The 24,064-nt window shown below is 42.4% G+C and overlaps 2 non-coding genes across 2 annotated transcripts; both read left to right on the top strand.

Annotated features, from left to right (window-relative positions):
* The first annotated feature begins 66 nt into the window (after positions 1 to 66).
* Positions 67 to 138, top strand: trnaq-cug (transfer RNA glutamine (anticodon CUG)). Its single transcript has one exon. It is a non-coding gene; the product is annotated as a tRNA-Gln (tRNA).
* Positions 139 to 303: 165 nt separating this feature from the next.
* Positions 304 to 377, top strand: trnat-ugu (transfer RNA threonine (anticodon UGU)). Its single transcript has one exon. It is a non-coding gene; the product is annotated as a tRNA-Thr (tRNA).
* The last annotated feature ends 23,687 nt before the right edge of the window (positions 378 to 24,064 follow it).

Raw genomic sequence — 24,064 nt, 5'->3', positions numbered from 1 at the left:
CCGCTAGCTCAAGCGCTAAGCCCTTGGATGCTGCGCCGCCCCGCAGCTCACACACCCAGAGAGCAAGGTTCCATGGTGTAATGGTTAGCACTCTGGACTCTGAATCCAGCGATCCGAGTTCAAATCTCGGTGGAACCTTTCCTGTTGTCCTTCGGTCAAACAACGAGACGGGAGTGGACAAATTGAGGCAGTAAGAAGTCAGCTTGGGGGTTCTTAGTTGTGTAGTTGAAGCTGTCGATGTGACTAGCCTAAATTGCAAGGCCGCTGCCATGAATGCATGCCTGCTGAGAGCTATCAGCACCAGGCGCTGTGGCTTAGTTGGTTAAAGTGCCTGTCTTGTAAACAGAAGACCCTGGGTTCGAATCCCAGCAGAGCCTTGTGTTAGATACGTGTACACCTTGAAGGCGATAAGAACTCGCCTCAGGAGATGTGTAGCAGTCCCGACTCGCTTGAACTGTGTGAAACATCTTGCCTGTCAGCAGGAGATCTGGGGGCGTCAAAACACCCGTCTTGGAAATTCAATGGTCCTGGGTTCAAATCCCTCTCTTCGAAGCTCTCTGGATTGGTGTTAGGGTTAGGGTTAGGGGTAGGATTTTGGTTTTCTGACCTAATTAATGAAGAAACAGCGCTAGCAAAGTCACGCCAGGAGGATTGTTTTGACTAGCAGCTGATGGAAGTTTTTTGTTAGGGCTACTGAAGATAGCCTGCCCTACATCAATGCAATTCGCTACCTGCTGCCACCTAGTGATAAGGAATTATGTCATGCTTAGGACGCCAGTCCAGTCAACAGCAGACACTAGGCTACTAGAAAATGGCACAGGCATTATTTGCTGATAATAACAATGAATTCACCAAAAAAAAAAAAAAATCCCCAAGAATTTTCCATAGCACAGCTGACGATCTCTCACGGCACACTAGCGTGCCGCGGCACAGTGGTTGGGAAACACTGTTTTAGAGTATGTGAGTCAGTCAATGCCATACTCCATATTCTACTCTTTAGAACCGTTGTGCTATTTGTTGTTTTGTTTGAGTGTAGGAAGGTGTGAATTTAGCATAGAAGCAATCAAAGTAAAACAAATAAATGCAAAATAAAATAAGTGCAATGTAATATACAGAAGTCATCTTTGTAACTGGCAGAATAGTGGTTAATTTTGAAAGCATGTGTTTTATTGTCTGTGTCTAAATCTTGTCATACATCAGTGTGTTTTGTTTTTTTAACAGATGTGTTTTCACAATGACACTCTGAGATTTTACTTTTGAACAAAGTGTCTTGTGTATGAAATTGTGTGCAGACAGCTGGAGTCTGTGTGTTGTGTAAAGGAGCAAGTGCTTATCAAAACTGGTATGAAAGTGTAATGCTTGACTTTTGTTTAAAGTAAAGCAACATGTGTTAAAGTTATAGTACCAACAACTTAAGGATATGCCACTTTGGTTTGAGCATCGGCCTATAGTGTTTAAGCAGTAGGCAAAAACTGGTAAAATGTCACACAAAATAAACATTGCAGTAAACCTTACTGACAATGCTGTCAATGGTATTCATGGGCACTCAGTAGGCTATATGTACAGTTGGCCTGTACTCGATCATATGGAAGACACTATGCTTACAGATGGTACAAGTAATTTGAAAATCCACAAAAGGAACGGGGGTGCTTCCCAAGGGCAAACGGACTAGAACTGGCCCTGAAATTTCTCAATCTATAATAGCTTTTCATGTATTTCCAAATCATGACTTCATGGACAGCATTGACTTTTGACGTTTATTGATTTACTGTACTTCATACCAATTTCTTTTTGACTGTGTGATATGTCCAATTTCTAAACATTATACAGTAATTTTACATGAACGTGGATTATGCAAAGATTTTGATAGGCCTATAGATTCGTCTCATAAACAATCCGTTTTTTCCAACTGTTACAAAAGCATTTTCAGTGGGTGATTTTGAGACCATTTTGAATTTACACTTTTTACTAAAAACTGTCAACATATCCGAACAACTGAAATTGGAGGATTTTTTTGGTACTTTTATCAATAATCCGCTTACTGGACTCTTGCTAATGTCATGCAAAGACATTTTTACTGAAATAAGGTTTTGGATGTTGGGTTTCTATTTTTGACACTGTGTGTAAGCATATGAAAATAACTCAGAAAAGATACATAGTTTTGTTGCTGTGGTTATCCTGTGTGTAAAGGAAATGTTAGCATTTTAGAAATACATTAATTGACTGCTAATTGTGGGGAAAAGGCATGTAATGTGTCAAATGTATGGCAATGGAAAGCCTTTTGCAACTGTCACTGAGGATTGGACAAAAGCTTGTTAGCAATTATTCATATGCACAGGTCATACAAGGAAACCAAAACCATGTTTCTCTCTCTATACCACGAAAGGACATGGACACAAACAAAAATATTTTCAATCTGGATTTGACAATCCCAGCAGAACCTGCCGGCCTAATATTCAGAGGAAGATTATTTCGTTGGGAAGGTGCACGGAAGGTGAAAGCCCTGTGGCCAGCTGACTTCTTCTCTTCCGCACCTCAGGAATGGACAAGAGAAGGATGCAATTGAGAGGGGGAGGGGCTTATCTATCTCCTCAGGAATGGACAAGAGAAGGATGCAATTGAGAGGGGGAGGAGCTTATCTATCTTTGGGGGCATTACAGTAGTTTTAGGCTTTGGATGAGGTCCAGGGTCCAAGGCCGACAGGCGGACAACAGATGCGTCCCTCTATGCCAGTTCCAACTATGCCATTCCCCCCCAAACGCTCCCCGTGCCTCCTCCTAACCTGTCAACGCCCCCCTGAGGATGTACTTTTTGTTTATTGGTCATCATGGACACTCCAAATAATGTGGCAGGCAGCAAAATGACGAGACATGGCTTTATTTTTTGCAGTTTAAGCTATAATAAGCTTATCATTCTTGGATTTGGAAAAGAACCTTATGATTTCAAATTTCACATAGATGAAGTAGGCTACATTACAAATTACCAGACATTTATTAGTATCAACCTTTAGTATCACGCCATTTCAGCATCATGTGCATGTGGGAAAGAATCTAAACATCGACAAATAATAAATAAAACCGTTTGGGTGAATCATGCGCTTATGGGTTCACCCTTTAGGTGAATTATGCGCTTATTTTTCAATACCAGCTTCACCGTCAAGGCACAAAGCAGTGAGCTTCTGTGCCAGAGTTTACCAAATTCACACGACTGCAAAGTAATTACGAAAGACGCGTTCTGTCCTGTGCTCTCTCTGAGCGCAACGAAAAGCACCTGTGGGGTACGAGCCCGCCAACGAAAGAACCTCCCTGTAGGCTACGAGTAGGCTAACACACCGTATGTCAAATGGCCCAGCTGTCTACTTGTAGTTCGAGCACCATGTTCCAGTGCGCAGCGCAAACTGACTACTGAAAAGGCAGTAGGGCCTAGTAAACTCGCTGGGAATATTAAAAGGGAGGATCCTAGGCTACACTCAGACCTCTGAACCCGAGTTTGTGGACTGGAGAAAAGCGGAGGGAAATGTGAATGTTATGAAAGAAAATAAAAGCTAACCAAATGTTACAGGTCCACGTTTAGAGGAAGAGCTGCGCTGCGGGTCGCCTGTCAACTAATTACAGTTCCATGTCGTGGAGCGTTATGCAATGCAAACGCCCCTCTATCCACGCACAAAGGAAAATGTGAATGTTATGAAAGGAGAAAAGCTAACCAAATGTTACAGGTCCACGTTTAGAGGAAGAGCTGTATGCGCTGCGGGTCGCCTGTCAACTAATTACGGTTCCATGTCGTGGAGCGTTATGCAATGCAAACGCCTCTCTATCCGAGCACAAACATCTGTGTCAAAAACTGCCTGCCGACTTCTAAATCGTTCATTTCCGCGAGTTTCTGACGAACCAAAATAAAGTTGCCTCCCATTGTCCAAACGCAAAACAATGCCGAAAATTGAATGCCCCCCTCAGTTGTCTCACAATGCAATCAGCTTAGTCTTGCCTGTTTGGTAACACATAGCATACGTTCTGGCTTGCACGCATTCGCTCCGGTCCAAAATGCCAACTCTGCCGCCTTGTGGACACAGGAAGGAACAATTGAAAGAATGCGTTTCAGACGGACGGACGGACGGACGGACGGACGGACGGACGGACAGACAGACCCTCTTATAGAGATGCTGGGACGCATCTAAAAAAGGTTGAGAACCACTGGTTTAAATTGTGTTGTTTTATATTCACCACTAGAGGGAAGCACTTCCTTGGTGTCAGGCCAGGATGAGGATGGGGAGGGCCGTCTAGGTGAAAGCAGCTGCAGCACGAGCACGGCAGTTTGAGGCTCACATTGGCATGCGCACTGCAGCCTCCTCACGTGGCATGTGATCATCATGTGATCATCTTCCCTATATAGCTGGAGAGGGAGAGAGAGAGAGAGAGATGCCTCCTCCCTGTGCCGTGTATGATCATCTCGTACAGCCGACTACCCTACAGCATCAGCAACATAATCTGATTCCCCCTCTCCTTCCCCCTCTGCCTGAACCCTCACCATGTTTATTTTCCCCACGAGTTACAGCTCTGTGTGTGGAGGAACTTCGCCATGACCCGATAGAGGCATCCTGCTGAGCACCAGTAAGGTAAGGAGGTAGAGAGAGAGGGAGAGAGGGAGGGAGAGGGAGAGAGAAGGAGAGAAAGAAAGAGAGAGATGGAGAGAGAGAGAAAGAGAGAGAGAGAGAGAGAGAGAGAGAGAGAGAGAGAGAGAGAGAGAGAGAAAGAGAGAGGTGCAAGTTAAGGTAAGGAGGGGGAGAGAGAAAGAGATCCAAGGTAAGGTAAGGGTTAGGGTAAGCTGCGACCGGCAGAGATACTACAGTGTTTATGTTTTGCCATGACAATGCTCGGAGATTGGAGAGAGAGAGAGGGAGAGAGAGAGAGAGAGAGAGAGAGAGAGAGAGAGAGAGAGGGAGGGAGAGAGAGAGAGAGAGAGAGAGAGAGAGGAAGAACCTGCATTGCTCTGCTGTGCTGTAATGTGATGCGCTCACTCAGTAGCTGAGTCCTGTAAACACCATGAGGTCAACTCCTGCTGTACTCAGCTCAGTAACTGCACCATGAGGCCTGCTCCTACTGTTGGCAAACTTTCTTTCTTTCTTTCTCCTGGTAGACACTCCATCAAACTGAGGACATGTCACATCCCCACAAGCTCAACTGAGGACATGTCACATCCCCAAACGCTCAACAAAGATGATGATGGCTTTCTTTTGTCAACAAAGTTAATGATGATGATGATGTCATTCATTTGTCAACAAAGATGATGATAACATTCATTTGTCCCGCACTTCGTGAATCAGCTGATGACACCCCTTTCATCAGGTCCAGTTGAAGCCACCAGAACTAACCCGAACCAGGCACAGGGAAACCAGAACCCATAATGTGTGGATGTGTGGGACCCACCCATTGAAATGTCCAGGCCCAGGCTGACAGGACACCGTGACAGAACCATCACCCAGTAGGCCGGGTCAAGTTTTCTGAGGCCCAAAGGCCAGATGGGGTAAGAGGAAGGAGGGAGAACCACAAATAGGTCAATAAAAGCCAAGTACCAATAAGGAAGGGAGCTGTAGGACCACAAACAACCCAACTGAAAAAGACCGGGAGGAGACTAACAACGACAACACCACCAAAGCCAGGGAGGAGACTAACAACGACAACACCACCAAAGCCAGGGCCGGGCTGGGCAGGGACCCTGAGTCCCTTGGCTGGGCTGGGGAGGATGCATGCAGGAAAACAAGGTCATTGAAAAGGACAGGGCTGATGACCCAGGGAGAAGCATCTCAAAATAGGAAGGAAGGGAGTTACAAGTCAACAAACACCCTGGCTATGTCTCAAATCACGCACTTGTGTCAGTGCACTGGCAGTCAGTGCACAGTACACACAGTGCATTGAGGTCTTTAGTGCATAGTGTCGTGGAAAAAAATGAGCATTATGCACTGTGCCCTCGCTGGAAGTGACGGCTGAGCATGGCATTAGCTCGCCAAAATATGAGTTGGCTACTGTTTACAATGCACAGCGTCTGGTGCTTGTATTTCCTTTTCCTTCACCCCAAAGGACAACAATCACACATACAATACTTTGGTTGGCATGAAAAAGTTGGTCACCCATCAATATTACTTACAGAATTAGGAGACTGTTGACCAAACTCTTCTACTGAACTGAATGCCACATTTCCTCCGTGTCATTGTCAACATGGCCGCCGTTTAGTGTGTGCAGTGTCCATCATTCTGCACTGCATTTTTCCGCCATTGTTAGGGGATCATCCTGGCACTTTCAGTGCACTGGCTCAACTGAAATTTTCAGCGTGAGCGCCCTAGGCACTGAAAAACAGTGCCCGAAGTGCACAAGTGCGTGATTTGAGACACAGTTTGTATGTTATATGCCCCCGACCCTTACTTGAGCACCTGCCCCCCAAAAGTGCACGCCACTGATTGTATATGGATGGCTGGGCTTGTCAGCCTGAGGAAGTGGCAACCACAAAGTGTTGTTTTGTTTTCTTAAATGACAGCTGCATGACATGAAAGCAACATGTGGCATAGGCTGTTGATCTTTTAAAGCTGAGGGTGTCGTACGTCATGTGTTAAGCTCACGCATAGAGGTAACGAGCTCAAGCCCCCCTCCTGCTGGAAGACCGCGGCACAACAGAATTCCTCACCAAGAAACCTTCGAATACCTTCCGTTTTGGGCACATTTTCAGACCAAACGTGGCTAATTTGCCTTTGAACATGCATAGTCCGGAATGCGCGTTATGCATTGCCATACTCGTGTGTAAATAAGCATCTGAAGAAGGGTTTAAATGAGAGGGGTGCACAGATATGCCAAGTGACGTACCCACGCCATCTGTTCTGGAAGTGGTTACTTTTGTAGGTAAATCGTTCGGCGCAGGCGCGGCTCTGACAGCCGGGCTCTACTTGCTCCGCAGAGTGTGTTTAATAATGGCCTGGAAATCAGGAGGAACGAGCCAGGCAGAGCTCGTCAACAACCTTCGCAGTGAGTGTTATGTTGATATACATAATCCTGAGGAAGAAATCCATTGCACACCAAAATGTTGCTTTTCCTGTTGCTCTTCTCGCTTTCTACAGACATGTCTGCAAGCCTGCCAACTGCTGCCCATGCTAGCTAGCACTAGCTAGCACTGCACAACGCTAACTTGCAAACGGCAACGTTGCAACTAGCTGCATTAGATACAGTCGTATAGCAGGGGACCTATCGCCTATATACACCCAGTATTTTGGTAGATCGTGAAATACAAAGTCCTAAATTAGCACCGCTATCCAGAGGATAAGAGTGCGACATGAACTGTAAGTTGCTTGCTGTTGCATGGGCTCCCTTCCCAGATGACAGTCTGTCTGTGCGTCACACATTGGGTTGTGTTGCTAGGAAAGCTAGCTCTAATGGCTTAGAACTATGGTCATTTGCCTAATGACAGCAAGCCCACTCCACTTTTGTGCTATATAGTTCAGTAAATCAAGTGTGTGTTTCTTTTCTGGCGTGGCCTTGGAACAGAGCCGGTTCTGACCTCCATGGGGCCCTAGGCAAAAATATGCCAAGGGGCCCCCATAAAGCGCGCACCACCCCCCTCCCAAAAACACAAACCACAGACACAAAATTTGACTCAAATCAAGCTTAATTAAAAAGTCTCCGTTTCTGCGCTCTTGAGACAAAAACATCAATAATGTCATAACAGATTGTGAACATGTAGACAACGGTGGCTGTACTGAACATGCGACTACCTCATCAGCTGCAGGTGTACCTGGCTCATCTGTGTACTACCTGAACATTGTGCTGGCCCTCCACTGGCTGACTGACTGGAGTCTGAGCTGGTCAGAAACTTAAGCATAGCGCCTGTAAAATATAACTAAGGCTTCAATTAATTTAGCTCACAAATTGTTTGCATTTAAAATTACCATATTTTATAGCCTGCCCCCTAGTAGCTGGCCTTTAGTAATCTGGTCTAAAACGTTTTAAAAAAAATAAATGAATAGCCTAGGCCTATGATAAGAAACTCATATGTAAAATAAATGATTTAGCTATAGGCTATAACATGTGTTATTATGAATGTTATCATACATTATTGTGAATAATGTTCACTATTTATTGGGATTCACCTTCGTCACAAGTTTCAGTCATTCACCAAAGGTCTGGATTTATTAGTCTATCCAAGCAAGCCTTGCTATTGTTATCACCCCCCCACACCCACACACACACGCACGGCACTCCTCTCTCCCACTCCCTCCTCCTCCATTGCTTAGACTGCACGGACGTCTTATCAAACATCTTAAGCGCCTGTCAAAACCAAAATCAATGTCTGTGTATGTTGATATTTGTTTCTAAACAATCGAGAGGCAGCCACGCATACAACAGCGCGCACGCAAACTCTCACACACACACCGCACACACACAGAAAGGGCAAAGCTTCTCTCTCACACTCCCTCCTTCGTTGCTTCGACTGCACTGACGTTTCATCGGCTAAACGAACGCCTCGTCAGATTATGATTCAACTAGTACACCTTTCGAAACAACAGTAAAACGTTGACAACACCACCCTTTCCTCTCACATTCTCTCTAGCCTAGGCTATCTGTTGATTCAGTTGAACTAATTACACAAGCTAAACGAAACGCTACTCAGCTTGTGGTTCTCAACAACTTCTACCTTTTAAAACAACAGTAAAACGTTAATCCCCCTTTTTACAACATGTGACTGTATCGAAGACCTGGGCACTTTTTAACTCGGCATTGTTGTGCAATACAAAAGCCCATTGACACTTCTGATCCATACGAAATTAGCCACAGAAGAAAGATCACAATGAGTGGAAGCATAGGCTAACCGTCACAACAGAGGAGTTACGTTGCCTACCTGACTGCTGTTCTCGTCGCTCATTGTCATGAATTTAATTTTTATTTTTGTCGTTTCCGCAGGGAACATGTCGTTTTATGTTGGACGTTTCACGTTTTGTGTTACGGAATCAATAATAAACAATAAAATCAGTTCACGTTTTTTTTTTTAACTGTCAGCGTCAGTGACGTAACGGGTCACGCGAGGCCTTACGCTGAGAGCGTGGTGAGCGTATTGGGCGCGCCGGCTCTGCCTTGGAATAAAGGCCTTATACAGCAGCTATTTGACAGTATGATGCTCTGGCAATGGAGTGGAGTATGTACTTCAGGCTTGCTAACTGTGTGCGTCTGCTAGTTCTACATATTTTATTATATTAGGTAATGCATTTGACATGGAAGTGCAACCTGACGGTTTGTTTTTCGTGCAACGTTTTCAACTGCAACTCTTCGTCACCATGCATGCTGTTCCTTGCACAACTTACTGCTTCTTGCTGAAAAAAGGCTTATCTGGTATGCTGGATCTTTGCAACCCACCACACAGCTATGCCATAGTACAACTACACCTACAATCAGTTAGCTAGAAGAAAGGCATCTTGGATTGTTGTGTCTGCAGTCTGCACAGCTCGTCAGAACAATTTCGATGATTTTTGGAAGTTTTCAGAACTATGTCGCTGCTGTCAGGATGCATCCGATTATAGTCCTGTGTAAAGAGAGGAAGAGCCCTGAACGAATGATTACTCAAAATAACAACAATCCTCTGTCATTCCCTTCTAATGTCGACTAGTGCTGGGTTTGCAATAAGTTATTTGCAGTTGTGGACACATGTTTGTCTAAAGAATGTCTTTGTTTGTTTGGTGTTACTTCTGGGAAACTCTTGATGTTTGAGTTGGCATATTACGTTATAATATTTTTCAATAGCTGTCTGGTTTAATGGGTCGCCATCAATGTGAATGTGTTTGTTCGTGAGGGTCATATTGGTATTTAATGTCAAGATTAAATATTGAGTGTCAAATGAACTTGTCCACCACCGTAAGACGCTTCTAATGTCCTGTGCCAATTCAAAAGCTGGTTGTCCAGTCAGGTGGCTATATTTATACCCATGCAGTGCAGATGGGTGGGAGACGTGACACCTTGTTTTTTCGTAACATTGGTTAAAAACCTACAAAACTGTTATTTTTCCTTTAAAAAACAAATGTCAATGAAAGAAGATGTGGTACATTATGTTTCATATTAGTCTTAGATGAGAAGAAACATTTTTGTTAAGATTTATGTAAAGGTTTATATGCCAAATATCCTGCGGTGTGACTGTAACATTAATGAAACCTGGAATATAGTATATATATAAATTAACCAACAATATTTTGAATAATGTATGAAGCATTTGGCATGATTGCATAAATATTAACTTTATATTAAGATATGTGAATGTGAAAAAAACTCAAGGCAGTAATATTAACTACAAGTTCAATTTCGTAACACAAATTGCGTCCTGTGGGGTGACATGTATGTCAATATTTATGAATGGGCAGCTGCAAGGCTAACTACATGGGTCTTAAAGACTGGCTCCTAACCAGTCAGTACCTCAGTTATTGGAGAGTGCTGTGGAAGTTTAAGGTGACTCTTAACCTCTTAATATGTCTTCATATTGCAATCTTTCTGTCACGCAATGCTTAGGTTCATTTTATGGTGTCCTGTGGTGTGACTGCTCTTATAGGAGGAAAAAAAGTTTTTTATAAATGAAAACACATATTAAGATTTAACACAATATCATTATCAAGTTAGCATGAGCTCAGATGTCGGTCATGTATACAAAAGCATTAAAATAGCCATAATGCAGTGAATTCCCTGTGGTGTGACTCCATTTTCCTGCGGTGTGACATGCCTATGCAATGTGTTGATGCAGGACACATTTTCCCAAAAATGGCAAAAATAAGGTGAAATTCCACAGACCACTAAGTGCTTTATTTTTTTCTATTTTGTTCCAATTTTTATCCATCATTTTTTTCAGGAGTTTGAAAAAGTTTTTTTTTTTTTTTTTTGCGTTACGCCCTTAAATGTCAACCACCCAGATACGTGATCTGAGAATCTACTGCTGTAAGTACGGAAGCTCAATTTCCACAGTGCAGCAATCCACTGGAAGTTCTAGAAACTACTGTACGCACACTGTTGCCCAGTGGTCTTCAATCATTTCACCCCAAGATGAAGGTGTTGGATTAGAGATATGGAGGTTGTGAGTTTGAATCCCACTCGGACCCATGTTGATTTTCAAAATGATATCATATGCAGTGTTCCTTAGCCAACTGAAAAAATACCATGTATGTCATTTAGTAGCAATGGCAAATGAATTGGATTAGAGATATAGAGGTTGTGAGTTTGAATCCCACTTGGACCCATGTTGATTTTCAAAATTACATCATATGCAGTGTTCCTTAGCCAACTAAAAATACTGTGTATGTCATTTAGTATCAATGGCAAAGGTGCTGGATTACAGATATGGAGGTTGTGAGTTCGAATCCCACTCGGACCCATGTTGATTTTCAAAATTATATCATATGCAGTGTTCCTTAGCCAACTTCAAATACCATGTATGTCATTTAGTATCAATGGCAAAGGTGCTGGATTAGAGATATGGAGGTTGGGAGTTCGAATCCCACTCGGACTGATGTTGATTTTCAAAATTATATCATATGCAGTGTTCCTTAGCCAACTTAAAATACCATGTATGTCATTTAGTATCAATGGCAAAGGTGCTGGATTACAGATATGGAGGTTGTGAGTTCGAATCCCACTCGGACCCATGTTGATTTTCAAAATTATATCATATGCAGTGTTCCTTAGCCAACTTCAAATACCATGTATGTCATTTAGTATCAATGGCAAAGGTGCTGGATTAGAGATATGGAGGTTGTGAGTTCGAATCCCACTCGGACCCATGTTGATTTTCAAAATTATATCATATGCAGTGTTCCTTAGCCAACTGAAAATACCATGTATGTCATTTAGTATCAATGGCAAAGGTGCTGGATTACAGATATGGAGGTTGTGAGTTCGAATCCCACTCGGACCCATGTTGATTTTCAAAATTATATCATAGCAGTGTTCCTTAGCCAACTGAAAATACCATATATGCCATTTAGTAGCAATGACAAATGTGTTGGATTAGAGTTATAGAGGTTGTGAGTTTGAATCCCACTCGGACCCATGTTGATTTTCAAAATTATATCATATGCAGTGTTCCTTAGCCAATTTAGTATATCCCCAAAACGCGGAGCTACAACACTTTCAAGATGGCTGAATCCAAGATGGCTGAATTGTTTGTCCCATAACTTCTGACTGGGTGGATGGATTTTTTCCAACATTCGTTTAGCTTTGTTTTTTCAATAGTAGTTTGTTTTTAATTTAGGGATAGAGATATCAAAAATAAAACTGCTCATCTCTGCCCCAAAAGGCAAGCCCGCTTCCAGCATTTTCTGTGAAAATGCAATCTAGTTGTTGTTGTTGTTACATGAAGGAAAATAATTAAATAATCTCAGAGTGGGATTGATCTTGAATTTACACATGTGCACGCTGACATTCAAGAGAGGGAAAGAGAGGGAAAGAGGGGGCAGAGAGAGAGAGAGAAAGAGAAAGGAAGAGGAAGACTGGGTGGTGGAAGGAGGAGAGAGAGAAGAGAGGGAAGAACATTAACATCACAGTAAGAAGGTGGAGTAGCCTCATAAATAAGGATGTGTACAAGTTAAAAAAGATGTCCAAGTTTGACTCAAAGCCTTACTATGAAGAACCCGGAGTTCAACATTGGTCTGAGCAGTAACATCTGATCCATAATACTGCAGACACCAGTAGAGCCCAACATCCTCAGGGGAGACGTCACTGATGTGGAGGGAACAGTTGGGGAGGAGACGCAGCCTCTCTGATCTCCCAGATTGTTGGACCTTTCCCTTGCTGACCACCTCTACCCTTGGGACACTGGCATTATAGTAGTCCCATGAAGTAGAGGAGCAGAGTGGGTCCCCACTCCAGACGTCAGCACAGGGGAGAACGGCAGCTTCTCCTGCCCTGGAGAACACAGCTACACTGCGGTATACAAACCCACCTGACAACATAACAAACAACAGTGGCTCAATTACAGTAATAATTATCTAAAAAGCTTAAATGTAATTTCATAAGTCATTGTTATTGACGTTGTTACATTGTTATTGACAGCTTATGTCATTTCAAAATCCACACACAAGATCTGTTCAAATCATCCTGTAAGTGTAAGTGCCTAGAAGAGGTCCGTGAACTTTTCCGTTCATTCAAAATTTTGGAGCAAAATATGAAATTTAACGAAAGGTGAAACTTCTTGTTTTCTGTTTTAAGCAATACATGCAGAAATGGCTGTAATTGATTTCCGTATGTGTTGCCTCATTCTCATTCTTTTGCGTTCAATATATGAAAATGAATCCAGTTTGTGTGTGTGTGTGTGTGTGTGTGTGTGTGTGTGTGTGTGTGTGTGTGTGTGTGTGTGTGTGTGTGTGTGTGTGTGTGTGTGTGTTTTAGAGGTGTTAGTTTCTCACCTTGTTTGATATTATAAAGAAGCTCTAGGTCTAAAATATGTGCATCAATCAATAGTTTAATTAACTGACAGGGATGCACAACAATTGATCCAGATTATAGCCACAAGGCTACTTTTCATCTGTAGTCCCTGGACAGGAATCGATGTTGAGTTTCAAAAACAAAACAAAAGATCAAAATGTACAGTATTGATATAGCACAATATCACAACTATACAGTTGACTCAAAGAGCTGTCAAATACACTTTCCCACATTCACACACCAGCTCTAGAGGCTGCCAAGAAGGCACAAATTGTCCGGGGTTCACGCGTGAAAGTGTTCTCTGTCCTTCTGTCTCTCTCTCTCTGTCACACACACACACAGGGACATGAACATACACACACTGACACATGCACGCCCACACACACACACACACACACACACACATAAAGACACCAAACACACACACACACACACACACACACACACGCACGCACGCACGCACGCACACACACACACACACACACACACACACACACACACACACACACACACACACACACACACACACACACACAAACACACACACACACAAAACACAACAGCATCGAACCCTGAGGACTTCCAGCCTGTAGGGAAATGCCCTGTAAGCCAAATGACCAGTCCAGGTCTACATATCCTGTACATGACACAGAAGCACTCACTGTTTAGTCTGTGTAGTGTACTGATGACCAGTAGCTCATTGCTAGGCTTTTTTAATCTTTTATGTTTTTAATCTTTTAGTATGGAGAGTGAAAGCGTGAAGTGAAAGCCCATTGGGAAACTCCAACTCCCATTGTCATTGTGACATAGCACTCCACAGCACACATGTGAACACTGCACACTGCACACAACGAAATTGCATTTATGCCTCACCCGTGCAAGGGGGCAGCCCTCAGTGGCGCCCCATGGGGAGCAGTGCGGTGGGACGGTACCATGCTCAGGGTACCTCAGGCATGGAGGAGGATGGGGGAGAGCACTGGTTGATTACTCCCCCCACCAACCTGGCGGGTCGGGAGTCGAACCGGCAACCTCTGGGATGCAAGTCTGACGCACTAACCGCTCACCCATGACTGCCCGAGAGATGTGAACACATCTAAACATTATATGAATATTTACACACAGTAGGCCACAGGATCTCTAAATATCAGCCCATGTGTTTGAACTGCCGTATAATAAAGACTCTGCAATGAAAGGGTTAAAGTCTCACCGTGTAGTGGAGCCAGCAGCAGTAGAGTCATCAGCAGCAGCAACATCTCCAGTGTTGACCAGAGCAGCTTCACCATCAGCAGACACTATGAGATGGATAAGGCAGATGATATGAACCTCCTCTATCAGATGGACAAGACAGATGATATGAACCTCCTCTATCAGATGGACAAGACACAGGCTGTTGTATGAGCCCTAGTCAGACAGACCTGAACTTTGTGTGCTCACTAGCTCTGTAACAAAAAAAGGAAGAAAGAAAAGCGTCTAAACGGACACTTGGTTTCCTGCTGGCCGTCTTTGCTATGTGAATCATCACAGGCTTAACAGCATGTGTGCGTGTCCATTTATGGGCTTTTGGCTGGTGAGATCATGCGTGGGCTCTCTCAGTTCTCTTAAATGTAATGTGTGAAATTATTGTTCATTAGTCTTAAAAACAAATTAAGTCTTCAAAAGGGATGTGGCTTTCTTGAAATTGAACATGAACTATGAAATGAACTATGAAATGCTCAAATGCTTGTTACAAAGCCGCACATCAGGGTTGCAAGAAACATGTTGGCAAAGTAACTGCCAAAGATAGGGAAGAATTCAAAACTCTGGTAGGCCTACCAGAAAATCAGTGCTGTCATATTCCACAGCTGAAACCTATGTAAACCTATGTCGATTGACAGATTTTTCAAAGGTTTTATGACCTGGTGAGAGTGACTCTTGGTGGACCAAATGGATGGGCCTATGGCTGGATTGGACAATGTGGGGATGGGATCCTGGTATGGTCTGGTATTATTAAAGTTGAGCTAGCTGCACTATTTAAAGTTGAAAACGGGCAAAGATTCAACGCCCAAACCTGCTGACAGTTTCTAGAAGAAGTCTCCATTTTTCAAGCAGGCCGTGATTTTTATGTAGGAAAATACTCCATCTCATCTCCCAAATACTCCACCTATTATTTTAAGAACGTTTTTAATGGACCCCTCCACCAACTTGTCTTTTTGGGACCCCCTCTCCCCATTCAAGTCAATGGGAGGGCAGGGGAAGCGCGAGGCAGTGGATGTTCTGACACATTTTCAATCTGCAGTATATTACACTACAGTCATAGGCCCTACAGCAGTGATTCCCAAACTTTATCTGCTGTGAACCCCTTTTGGACCTAAGAATGTTTTCGTGACCCCCCCACCTCCCGTTTTCCAAGTGAAAAAAAACATCTTGTTGCTAAACTTCAATATAAATCACAGGAAAGGTGAATAATACATGTATTACCCATTGAAGTGAATATTGTTACTATAAAAAAGGTTACAAAACATACGTATGTTCAAGGCTTTATGCAGAGTCCCTTCTGCCGCGACCCCTATGCAGTACCTCTGCAACCCCCTTATGGGTCCCGACCCCCAGTTTGGGAACCACTGCCCTACACAATCTACTGTATATTACACTATAGTCATAGGCCCTACACAATCTACTGTATATTACACTATAGTCATAGGCCCTACACAATCTACTGTATATTACACTACAGTCATAGGCCCTACACAATCTAGAGTATATTACACTATAGTCATAGGCCCTACACAATCTACTGTATATTACACTACAGTCATAGGCCCTACACAATCTACTGTATATTACACTATAGTCATAGGCCCTACACAATCTAGAGTATATTACACTATAGTCATAGGCCCTACACAATCTACTGTATATTACACTATAGTCATAGGCCCTACACAATCTACTGTATATTACATTATAGTCATAGGCCCTACACAATCTACTGTATATTACACTATAGTCATAGGCCCTACACAATCTAGAGTATATTACATTATAGTCATAGGCCCTACACAATCTACTGTATATTACACTATAGTCATAGGCCCTAGTACAATCTAACTTATATTACACTATAGTCATAGGCCCTACACAATCTACTGTATATTACACTACAGGCATAGGCCCTACAAAAGTATATTACGCTACAGTCATAGGCCCTACACAATCTACTGTATATTACACTACAGTCATAGGCCCTACACAATCTACTGTATATTACACTATAGTCATAGGCCCTACACAATCTACTGTATATTACACTATAGTCATAGGCCCTACACAATCTACTGTATATTACACTACAGTCATAGGCCCTACACAAGTATATTACACTACAGTCATAGGCCCTACACAATCTACTGTATATTACACTACAGTCATAGGCCCTACACAAGTATATTACACGTAGGGCCCCCAGATGTGTTTTTGGATCTGATAAATTGTAAGAATAATTAATTATAAGTCCCCGCTTTTAAATTTGCTATCATCATCAGTAAAAATGTCTCTTGTGCAGTACTTCAGAAAGTTCAACAGTTCACCTTTCAAAATGCTGACTGAACTTAAATTTAAAAATACTTTGAGGATCTTGAAACCAGATGGCACACTGTTGTGTTTTGCAACTGTCAACCAGGCCCGTTAAGGTAAGCAATGTAGGCAGTTGCCTATGGCCCCCGAGTAGGTGGGGCCCCCAAGGACGACAGGTTATGTACCCAACAGCAATGATGATTTTAAATAGCTTCATAATAAGGCACCGTCATCTGTATGAAGGGCTCTGCTGCGAGGGAAGCAACAGCGCCTCCCTAATACCCCCTTGCTCGAGGGGGCCCCCTTCCACTAGGTTTGGATCAGCGACAACGTGAAAATGTAAATTGCCGAACAGCGAGCGCATCGACAATTTAGTCAAAGTACCCCCATCTGGAGGGGGCCCCCCTTCCAATTGGTTCAAGCGTCAAATCCAGCGCAAATACAAACTGAACATTAAGCGACATAATCTCTCTCACTCAAGGAGGTCTACATAAGGGGAGAAGGTGGTTCCATAGAACTCCATTCAACGGTTTTGATGCAACCGCGGCTGATTTACTTCCGCCTCAAAAATACGGAAGTGAAATAATCACCTTGACAACGTTGAGCTACATTGCTGATAGGTCGACATCGCTAACAGCACCAACCAATCCAAAAACACCTACTTGAAGTCATATGTCCCGCCCTCCCACCCGATGCTGCCGCATTGTCAGATGAAAATATGTCATGGCGTCTCAAGTTATTAAATCCTCAGCTGTGGAAATAGTCAACACCGAAAACCCTGATTGTCACAAAACCACCAACGCGAGTTGAAATACAACTGGTGATCAGTAAGTGTGGAGAATACCAATATGATATTTATGAAATGGTACTAGGGCCAACGAAATCTTGAAAGGCTTATGAAACCATACGGTGATATTATTTAGCTTAGCGGCTAACCTGAGCCAGTCAAATGGCATTAGATCTAACTTACTTAACTTCAGCACCTTGTAACGGCATGTCGTAATGTACAGACACATTGTACAGTTGCAAACTGAACTGTACACGGAAAGTGCATATGTGCTATTTGGGGTCTTCGTATTATTTGGCCGAAAACTATTATCCAAGTCTGCAATGTAGGCCCCATCTCAGTAGCATCGTTGAAGTTGTGCAGGCGAGAGCCCTTGGATGTTCAGTTTCACGTTGAATATTTTAACATCTGCGACCATTGGCGTTAAATATTATTTAGGAATGTTTGTCTGCCACACCAAGTTAACCCCCTATACGGACATTTAGCATATTTACCCACAGCTGCTGTGTATAAATCCCTCTACAAATAACGTGCATACCAATTAATTAAATCTTTCCGTTTGACAGACACAAACCATGGACGTTGAAGAAAGGCTCCTCATCATCAAGCAGTCATCCAGAGTGAAGATTGCAGTCAAGCAGTCATGACAAGCCTCCCCCCAGTTTTCGAGAAGATTCAGAATAAAAAAAACCCTTCTCATTCTTAAATCATATTACTTAAGTAAACGGTAGGCATCCCACAACCTTTCAGTTAGTAAAGCATAGGTAATATAGTATGACAATTACACCATCTGGTATTTTGAGTACTTGAAATTCAGATTAAAGTGAAGTCTTGACTTCAGTGTCTTCTTACATGTGTGCTTTCTAAACGTGCAAATCATTATGTGGACGTTCTTTCCCACTTCTAAGAAATGCATTACTTCAATTCTTAACATTTGTCTGGCCATTCGTCTAAACCAGGGGCAGGGCACCTTTTTCATTTGAGGGGCCACTTCAAAGTCCTTCAACGACCATGTAAGTCCTCCAAGGGCCGTACTATGAACACAAAACAGGATTCCCCCAGCTTTTTTGGCCTATATTGAAGGTGGCCAGCTTTACAACAGACCCCACCTTCTCTTGGTCCCTTGAATATAACTTAATTGTATTGCTGAAGTAATTTCTAAGATGCCTTTACAAAATATGTCATATTTCACGTGAAGCTGTACAACATTAAAATTATATTGGGGAGAGGATAAGATGGCCTGAGGGGCCGTAAACGGCCCTTGAGACATGGTTCCCCACCCCTGACCTAAACAGATAGTGGAGTCGTAGGCATGTGCATTTTTTGTCAGTCATTTCAAATTTGTGTTAAAGTTTGGTTTTCACTCCCAAGTTGAAGTTTAGGGTCTATAGAACAATTTGGGTTCGAGTGTCAAACACACAGATAACAAAATGGCCTGCGGGGGGCGCTCTAAAATATATAAACTGCTATAACTTTTTATTAGTTTAACCAAATTTAACATGTGAGGTATGCATGGATTCAGCATTAAGAGGAGGAGCTGGTGAACTAAGTATTTGGTTACCAGATTAAAGACACACTATGTCAAAAACACACTTTTAGCCCATGGACAGCAAAATTCAGGGTTTTTTTAAGATAAAGGGTGGAAATGCCCTCCAAGTTGCAATGAAACATCATTTATTGTTACAAGTTATTGTAAATTAAGCCTGGTATACCATTCAACTTGATTTGTTCAGAATATCCCTGAAGCACAAAGATACCTAGGATACCTATACGCAAATATGGCTGCATAAAGCCTATGTGATATTTAGGACCCAACTTGCAATTTGAGTTTATGAATTTAGGATCACGAGTATCAACTTTTTTCGATGAAGCCATATTCTATTCACACATAAAATCACAAAAAAACGTTATATCTAGAAGAAAATAAATCAATAATAACAATATTAATAATATTAATAATAATAATAATAATAATAATAATAATAATAATAAGACTGCATTTCCGGAGAAACAATGCTATTGGTATGCTTGCGGATTATGCACACACACAGAGCTGTTGTATACACACACAGAAACATGAAGGAAAGAGATAGAGGTGTGTGTGTGTGTGTGTGTGTGTGTGTGTGTGTGTGTGTGTGTGTGTGTGTGTGTGTGTGTGTGTGTGTGTGTGTGTGTGTGTGTGTGTGTGTGTGTGTGTGTGTGTGTGTGTGTGTGTGTGTGTGTCTCTGTGCGAGAGAGGGAGAGAGAGAGAGATGTGTGCGTGTGTGTGTGTGTGTGTGTGTGTGTGTGTGTGTGTGTGTGTGTGTGTGTGTGTGTGTGTGTGTGTGTGTGTGTGTGTGTGTGTGTGTGCGCGTGCGTGTGTGTGCATGTATGGAGATGCTTCAGGTGCCTTTCAGCAATGGGTGGGTAGGGAGAGGTAAGGGTGGGATTCAAACCTGCAACCCTCTGACAGACCAACACCCTACACAGTAGGCCACTGCCACTTACTGACAGCAGAGGTCTAAAGTTCTACAAGGCTGCATGTGTTTGTGTGTGTGTATGACTGACGATTCTAAAGGTGACAGTTTGGCCGTCAATAGCTGAGTAATATGTGCAGTCTTATTTTTACGCTGTCATATCTCCAAAAGTTTTGCAAGTTGTCAGATGATATTGACACACAAATGGCACAAACCTGCTCTTCATGTCAAAGCTGAGATCACTTTTCTTGGCCAAATGGTTCAGTCAAAAAATGGACATATTCAGGCCTATGCGCTGAGCTGTTCACACATTTTTTTGTAAATGAATGGGGTCACATCATAGGGATTTTAAAACGGCTCTCTTTGTAACATTTTTAAGAGTTGGCTTATGATATTCACACAGTTTGTATTCAGAGCCAATACCTCTCTGACAATGCCTTTACCTAGTTGATACAAAAACCCCAGGACAGGTCACCTCTCAGTTTGTGACATTATCATCTTGACCATTCTACCATTCATTTCAATGAGGGGGACAACAAAGAGAAAACTGAGGAAAAACAAGTCTGGTGAACGGATGAAAGGGGGTAGGCCAGCGAAAAATACTCCACCCTGAGACCTTTTCGAGCCGTTCGTTTTGGCACTCGAACCGTGTCTCTATCTCGAACGCTGCAACAATTCAAAGCCGCCGTACTAATGAATGGCGATTCCCATATGCCGAGGTGAATGGAAAAATGTAGAATAATAATAAACTGTTGATGAACAATTAATATGTTTTCCCACAAGCATACTAAATAAACTGTTGGAGAACAATTAGCATGCTTGCTGGGGGCAAGCAGAGGCCTTTGGCAAGCATACTAAATAATACTATTTCATACATGGTAGACACAATCATCTGCTCTGGGAACTGTCCATTTGTTACCAGCGTAGTTGACAGGAATGAAAACCGTTCTTATTATCTGCATTTGCCAGAAATGCCTGCCAATCTGGTAACTAATGAACAGTTCCCAGATTTGGACTACACTACCAAAGATGCCGTTGCCAAAGATGTTTTCCAACTAGAGGTGAAGTGCAGCTGTACTAGTACTTGTACAAATAGACCTGCCAGATCTCGGTGCAAGTGCATGAAGGCAGAGTTAAAGTGCACACGTCTGTGCAAGTGCACATACAATTTCTAAGACTGACCACTGACTGTTTTTGTGTGTCTGTTCTCTGTCATCGTTATTGTAGAGTGGAGTATTGGAATATTAAATGTTAGCCCTATGGTCTTCTGTTTACTTTTTGAATGCAAGAAAAATGATGTTCCCCATAGTATTTATCATCATCATCATCATCATCATTATTACTATTATTATTAATATCATTATTATTATTGATTTACTTTCTTCCAGATATAAAGTGTTTAAGTTGTGAATAAAATGATGGCTTGATTGAAAAAATGCTGGTACTCATGATCCTAAATTCATAAACTCAAAGTTGCAAGTTGGGTCCTAAATATCACATAGGCTTTATGCAGCTATATTTGTGTATATGTATTCTAAGTATCTGTGTGCTTCAGGGATATTCTGAACAAATCAAGTTAAGTGATAACCCAGGATTTTTTTTCAATAAATTGTAACAATAAATTATGTTTCATAGCAACTTGGAGGGCATTTCCACCCTTTATCTAAAAAAAAAAACGGATTTAGCTGTCCATTGGCTAAAAGTGTGTTTATTACATATTGTGTCTTTAATCTGGTAACCAACTATTTAGCCCACCGATTTCTCCTCTTCATGCTGAATCCATACATACCTCATATGTTAAATTTGGTTAAACTAATAAAAAGTTATAGCAGTTTATATATTTTAGAGCGCCCCCCGCAGGCCATTTTGTTATCTGTGTGTTTGACACTCGAACTCAAATTGTTCTATAGACCCTAAACTTCAACTTGGAAGTGAAAACCAAACTTTAACATCAATTTGAAATGACTGAGCCTATTACGACCCCACTAAGATGTTGTAACAACAGTGTGTTAACCAATATTGGAAAACAATTCAGAAACAAAATGTGTGTGATGTGATGTATTAGCATTTATTAAGTGTGTTTCATAATTGCAACGATTTCACAATGGTTGTCGACAGCAGATTCTCTGGGGTGAACTTGTGGTGGTAGGATGCAGGCAGGAGCGTACTGTACACATCTTCAGCTGTAACAAATAATAAACACAAATCCAATAGCAAAATAATTAATGTAAGAATCATACCATCACACTAAATAAGTGAAACGGGAGCTTAGTGTGCAAAGTTCTCAGGAATATGTAGGCCAAGGGTAGGCAGCCTATGTGACAGAGTGCCAATGACCGTACCACCCCTTAGCCACGCAGAGAGCTTAGGCTTAGAACAGCAGTAGTGCACCTCACTTCCCAAGCACATAACATGTGTCATAGCACTAGTCTAGGTATGTTTTTGATATATTGATATGTACTAATGTCCCCTCAGACTGCTGTGCATACCGAGATGATCTTCCCGGTGGTGGAGGTGGCTTGGTTTGAGTGCTGGCGTGCAGCGAGGGGGTGTCACACAGACGACTGTGATGTGCCCTGAAAGACAAACAGAATATGCACCAAATCAAACGCAGTGTTGGGGGTAACACATTACAAAAAAAAATAATTACAGCCGGGTTTCCCAAACTGGGGAGTGAGCACCCCTGGGGGTGCGTGGCCTACCTCAAGAGGACCATCACTTAGGGGTTGCGCAAACCACATTGAAATGTACAAGGGGGTGCACATGGAAAAAAGTTTGGAAACCACAATGTAATGCATTACTTTTGTAAATCACCAAATCCATATTTTGGCAATTATTTTGGTTAAAGTAACTGAAGTAATGCAAAATCAATGTAATGGCCTACATACATTTAGTAATATGATGTGAGGGATTATTTTAAAATGTCAGTTACGTGTAATCGGTAATGTATTGCAGCTTTTCAGTAACTTGCTGAACACTGATCAGACGACACAAAAAGCAAGTTAGGCCTATGTGCATCCAAACATTCTGTTTATAAACATATTGATCAGCTCAAGACACTCACCTTTCTCCAAATGAAAGATATCAAGGGGTCAGGTGGTGTTGTGATGCCATCCTCTTCCTCCTCTAGCCTGGAAGTTTTACTTGGCCTTTGTTGGACTGGTGTTGAGATTGAAGGGGTCCATGGTGCATCTGTTTTTATCTTGACACTTCTCTTTGCGGAAATCTCACTGGAATGGCACCTCTATAACATAATAAGTTACAGATAAGACAAATGAGGCACACACGATGTTCCCAGGAATATATAGGCTAATGTCAAGGCATTTCACTTCACATGCAATTTGACAGTGTCATTAGTAGAGGTATATGTTTGATACATGACTAACCGTTGCTCTGGTAGTGATAACACAATGCCCCATCGACAGCTGTGATGCCGAGATGATCTTCTGGCTGTTGGTGGAGGTGGCACGGTTTGGATACTGAGCGAAGAGCGTCACACCGACGCCTGAAGTGCTCTGAAAAACAAGCAGGATACACACCTTATCAAACGACACCACGCAATACATCCAGCCGCTTCAATTTAGACGACGTGGTATTGATAGCAATGTTTTGAGTGAAACAGCAAAACGGACTAGACAGAGCATCTTATGACATCCTATGTCCCATCAGTCCTTATAGAACTGGTTCTAATGAGGCGATTTTTTACTCAAAAGCCCTAAAGTGCGATAGCATTGCATGTCTTAGCTGCAGGGCAATGCAGACAGACGGCCCTTCCATTGCCAAGAGAACTACAGTATGTAAACAACAGACAACGTCTCGTCGTGAATTCTCGTTTGAAC

Source organism: Engraulis encrasicolus, chromosome 18, assembly GCF_034702125.1.
Source record: "Engraulis encrasicolus isolate BLACKSEA-1 chromosome 18, IST_EnEncr_1.0, whole genome shotgun sequence".
Lineage (NCBI taxonomy): Eukaryota > Metazoa > Chordata > Actinopteri > Clupeiformes > Engraulidae > Engraulis > Engraulis encrasicolus.
The sequence above is the reverse complement of the archived record's forward strand: the minus strand, read 5'-3'. Positions and strand labels throughout refer to the sequence as shown.